Source organism: Pongo abelii, chromosome X (assembly GCF_028885655.2).
Source record: "Pongo abelii isolate AG06213 chromosome X, NHGRI_mPonAbe1-v2.0_pri, whole genome shotgun sequence".
NCBI classification, from domain to species: domain Eukaryota; kingdom Metazoa; phylum Chordata; class Mammalia; order Primates; family Hominidae; genus Pongo; species Pongo abelii.
The window spans coordinates 135704910-135710754 of record NC_072008.2 but is presented as its reverse complement, the minus strand read 5'-3'; positions in this window follow the sequence as shown (position 1 = coordinate 135710754).

Below are 5845 nucleotides of genomic sequence, written 5' to 3'. Positions count from 1 at the left end.
GGCCATGGGGTGCTGGTGGGATCTGTTCCAGTCAAGTTATCTATTCTCTATGTCTCCTATGGGTGTGGAAGAAAGGAGATGGGCTGGGCCACCTTGGCCATGTTTGAGTTAACAAATGACAATAGAATTCCTGCTTAGAATGCTAGGGAAATAGGTTTCTCTGACCTCCTGGGAGGAATTGTAATCACCAAGTTTTCAAAAGGCTAGGGAATCTTAACTGAAGGCTGCTTTTCATTTGAGACAGGAAGAGACAGACACGGAGGGTGACACTGATAAGTGAAAGGGCGTGAAGCACCATTTCCCCCTTCAGGATGCTGGGGCTGGGCTGGAGAAGATGCAACAGGAGGTGGTGGTGGTGATGGGGGAATCCACTGTGCCTGACCTACATGCTCACAACCACCCTATGGGCTCATTACCATATTATTCCCACTTTACAGGTTAGGAAACTGGGGTACAGAAAGAAACAGAGGTCACCCTGCTAGTGAGTGCAGTGATGTAATTTGAACCCCAGAACCTCTGAGAATTATGGTTATTGGAAATACCAAGTCAATTTGGAATAGCAGGAAGACAAGGAGAAGAGGTGGAGGGGGTTATGGTATCATGGTACCTCAAGTGCCTGGAGGTGGCCTCAGTGCCAAGAGGTAGCACAGTGTAGTGGTTAAGAGCATACACTAGGAACCCAACAGTCTAAGCTGACAGACTTGGTTCAAATCCCAGATCTCCCACTTTCTGGCTGTGTGACCTCAGGCAAGTTACTTGACCTCTCTGTGCCTCGGCTTCCTCATCTGCGAAATAGAGACAGGGATAATAATAGTACCTACTTGATGGGATTGTTATGAGGATTGAATGAATCAATGAGGGAGAGTGTTTAGGCAACACCTGACACCTAGCAAAAGCTACCTGGCTGTTTAACATCTAGCATAGTAATGAATTGCCCACATGCTGGGTCTGTGGTTGGCTGGGGGCTCTTTGAGCCTCAGCTTCTCCCTACAACCTACTTTAGAGTTGATGTGAGACATAAATGAGGCAAGGTACATGGAGAAGAGCACACGATGAGCTGTTTAGCATTACTACATCAGCCCCTTATAACCCAAAGGTGGAGCCCACATTGGTGTAGCATCTGTGAGTTCAAATGTTGCGTTAAACGAGTGGGTCAGTGGCAAGGTATGAAGATAACCTTTTGATCTGCAAGGAATTCTGTTTCCTTTCAAAAATTTTTAAGAGACAGGGTCTTGCTCTGTTGTCCAGGCTGGAGTGTTGGGCTCAAGCCATCCTCTCACCTCAGCCTGCCGAGTAGAAGAGACTACAGGCACACGCCACCACACCTGGCCAGTTTAAAATTTTTTTGTAATAATGGGGTCTTGCTATGTTGCTCAGGCTGGTCTTGAACTCCTGGTCTCAAGTGATCCTCCCACTTCAACTTCCCAAAGTGCTGGGATTATAGATGTGAGCCACCGCGCCTGGCTGGAATTCTGTGTTCAATCTAAGTGACTTTAGATCCTGCTGACACACAGTGAAGAGGGAAAGGGCCATGGCCTCAAATACCATTGGGCCCAGATTCACAGCCTCAAGAATCCACACCCTTGGTAGAGCCAATGGGTGAGAACTCAGTCTCCAGAGCCAGACCTGTCTAGGTTCAAATCCCAGCTCTATCACATATTGTGCGATCTTGGGCAAGTCACTTTGCCTCTCTCAGCCTCAGTTTCCTCATCTGGAAAATGGGGGTAATATTTGTGCCTTCCTCATAGTGGGTGTTGTAAGGATTAACTCCATGGACACATGTTGAGAGCTAAGAGCAGTGCCAGGCATGTAGTATAATATTTGTTGATTTATTTCCAGAGAAACCAGGGATATGAGTGAGAAATGAAGGAAGGCTGTGGCGCCCCTCTCCACCCTCTCCCTTTCCCCACCGGCTGGAAGATGCTCCTGTCCAAATGGGAAATTGAAGCCAAAATAGCACAATAAAGGAAAGGAAGCGCTCCAGGAGCAGATGGGCTCCCACTCGCCGTCCTGAGGAATGTGCTGACTATTCAGGAGCAGGCCTTTGGCAGTCACTTAACACAATCACGAAGCAAAGGGAAATGATCAAGTCTGTCACCAGGGTCAGTGCCAATTTGTTTAAGAACGTGGTGAGGCTGAAAAGGAGGATGTGGGGAATGGGAGGCCCCGAACATTCCTGGAGCCAGTTTGCAAAACCTCCCAGGCAGCAATCCCAGGTGCATGTGGCTGGAGACCTGCCCTCCCCATGTACCCTCCAAAGTTCCCTAGTGATCAGCCTTGGCCATGATGGGGGTGCTGGTGGCTCACGTGGGCTGGGTCAAGTTGGGGGTCACGTGCTTCCTTTATTCTATTCTGCAAACTTGTACTGAGTGTCCACTCTATACCAGACACTGGGCTAGGAGCCGTGGGGTATGTGGGGGAGAATGATACAGGTAAGGTCCTTGCCCTGGAAGAACTCCTAGAGGATCGAAGCTGTGTCCCCTTCACATGGGGAAAACATCTAAGAAATGCTGAGGGGTCAGGGACTGAACAACTACCCCTTCCCAGGGGGGTTACCTGGAAAAAAAGAGAATATCTGGAAAGGATAATGTTTAACATGGAGTAACTTCTAATGATGGAATTAGTGGGGGTGTTATTTCCTGGTGGGTGGAAGGGCCATGGCAGACTGTAAACTTATTAAGAGAAAAGCTTCTGCTTCTGTGAATCCCTTGACCAGTAGCTAACATGATTGTACACCTAAACAGACTTCTAGGCAGAGCATTTAGAACGGATCCTAACCAGCTTTGACTGGTTACTATGTGCCAGGGACAGTACCAGGTGTTCTCCTATGCTTTAATAACACAGAAAATCTATCTGAGGTGGATTAATGTAAATATTGAATGACTGGACATGAATCACAGGAAGGCCCTTGGGTAGAATGTAACCTAGTAGTTCTCAAAGTGTGGTCCCTGGACCAGCAACATCAGCATCACCTGGGTGCTTGTTAGAAATGCAAATTCTCAGTTCCATCCCATATACACAGTCAGAAACTCTAGGGGTGGGCCCAACAATCTATTCTTACAAACCCTACAGGTGATGCTGATGCACACTCAAGTTGGAAGCCCAAAGCTCTAACCCAGTGGTCTTTAAAAGGGGCTCTGGGCTATCATGGAGGTTCTAGGGGAACCTCTGGGGAGGGGAATGGGCTGAGAGCAGCTCTATTTTCATCTGCCACCTTACATGTTGAGCTGCCCTGTTAGATTTTGTTTAAAGAAAGTGTTCCAAACTGCAAAAGTTTGAAAACCATGATTCTGGTCGAACCAACTGCCTTCCCCACTTGACTCATCCTGCCTCATCATTTGTGCAGATGGAGAACACTGTAGCCCAGGGAGAGGAGGGCTCTGGCAGGTGGGGATGGGACTAGCACTCCGGCCTCCTAACTTCCAGCCCAGGGCTCTTCGTGGCATCTCAGGCTGCCCCCTCATGAGAGAGGAAACAGGAAGGCAAGCCTTTAAGCTCTCATTGAGTAAGATCCTGGGGCTGTCTGCTTCTCTTTCTAGTTATGCCCGGAAAGGCCAGAGGCTTCTGGGGTTCTTGGAGGAAGCCTTTCCGGTTCCTCTCTCCTGTGGCCCAGGGCTTGTAGCCCCAGATCAACCTCCCAGCCAGCCTGGACTCTCCTCCTGACCACATTCATCTCAAGGTAGAATATCATGGGAAGTCTGTCTGCACGTCCAGACTCACTCCCCATTCCTCAGCCAGGCCTCTCAGGCCCACCTGATGCCTGAGGCTCTGAGTATGTGCATTTCCCTGGCCTCTATTTCCTGCCCACCCCCAATCCGGACAATGCTCTGTCATTGCCCTCATACTATGAAGGGGGGTGGGTCACTATGAGCCTCTCCTGGGGGGTCATCGCTTACTGTACTATATGTTTCTCCCTTCCCAGCCTCCAGCACTGCCAGGTCTATTGCCCCAGTGGGCAGCTCACAGGGTTGGCAAGCGAGCAGCAGAGATATCTGTGGGGTTGGGGTCCGCCCTACCTGCTGCTGGTTCTGTCCAAGGCTCAAAGATCCAGCTGAGGACTTCCCCACTGCTGCCTGGGCCCTTTCTGATATCAGGTGTTGCCTTTGACTTCATACTTAAGCCTCTGTCAATCTCAATGGCTGTCTTCCCCCAGGTCAAGAGCACCAGCTGCAGCCATCTCCACAATAAAGGGGAGAATGCAACAGCTCCTCTGGGTGCCAACTGAGGACACTGCGGATGCTGGGGCTGCAGTCTCAAGCTGCTGAGCCTACGTGAACAAAGTCAAGGCAACTGCGGCATGGTGTGTGAGTCAGCTGCTTGGCTCTTCTGTGTGTGTGCATGTGTGTGTGTGTGTGTGTGTGTGTGTGGTGAGGGAGGTGGGTTCTGGATGAGTGAGAGACTAAAACGAAATTGGAAACACGACCGCTAGAAGACTAACATTTTCAGGCCAAGTCAGCTCATCCTCCCTGCAAAAGAGCATTTGAAACCCTAGCCAGTCCCGCTCCTGTCCGACTTGCTAGCCCCTGTGGACTGGCTTATAGCAGGGATTTTACAACTGATAGAAGCCGGCAGTGTAGGGAAAATAGCAAAAGGGCTCTGGAGCCAGAGAGATGAACATTGAAATCTGGGCAAGGGACTCGCCTCCTTGAACCTTGGTAAAAGAATTTGGTAACTTAGGTTGAACCATATGAAAATGCTATTTTGTGGGTCAAAAAAGATTGAATAGTGACAATTTCTTATGGTTCAACCCAATAGCCCCTTCCTCCCGGAGTTACTGTGCAGATTAAATGAGCTAATATACAAGAGTGTTTATACCAGCATGTGACACATGATAAATGCCCAATAAAGGATAATCATGATGATGGTGATGATAATGGGTGTTTAACACCTAATTTTGGCCAAAGAATGAGCCCTGACCCTGGCCATCTCATAAATACAAGTCCTGGATAGGCTGAAAGACCTCAGGGACATAATCTTCAGGGTTAAAATATTTCCCTGACCAAATAATACCCCCCAACCCAGGCTGTCCCAGCTCTTAAAATTTTTTGCTTATAGGTGACTCTGTGGTGAAACCACTCTTCAATGAAGGCTCCCACTAAAGAGTCCCCAAAGGGGAAGAGATTCATTCACTGATTCATTCGTTCATTGAACAGCTTGTATCAAGAGCCTATTATGTTGCCAGGCACTGTGCTAGGTGCTGGATTGAAGAAGGTATGGTCCCTGCCCTGGAGGAATTTGCAATTAGATATGAGGGAAAGCCCCCAGACAGGTACCAACAGTCCACTTTTGACAAGTGTTATAGCCATAAAAAGTATGTCCCAAGATTTGTGGGGTCACTGAAAAGGGATCATCCTCTCTCTGAGGCAGGAGAATAGATTCTGGAGGCAGGGAACCTAAGGCCGTTTCACGCTGAGTTCCTAGAACTAAATTGAAAGGAGAACCCTAACTTTCCATGCCTAAGTAGCAAAAGGACCAGAGGCTACTACTCCCTTTGCAAGCTCCCACCTTTTCTGCGTGGCGGATGGGAAATTGAAAGTACCTATGATTGGTTGTTAGACATTTGCATAAGATTGTAACTTTGAAACTTCACTTCAGCCTGCCTCTGTAGGCTGTCCACAACCAATCAGACTGACTGCAAGTAAAGTCTTCGTTTGTATAGAAGTGCAACATTGTAACTTCACTTGAGCCTCTGATTGGTTGCTGTCTGCAACGAATCAGATCTTTGCATAAAAGTGTGACCTTTGTAACTTCACTTCAGCCTCTGATTGGTTGCAATAAGACTGGTTGCAGACCATCACTTCATTTACATGGGGTGAACACCAAGTGGCCAACGGGAAACCTCTAG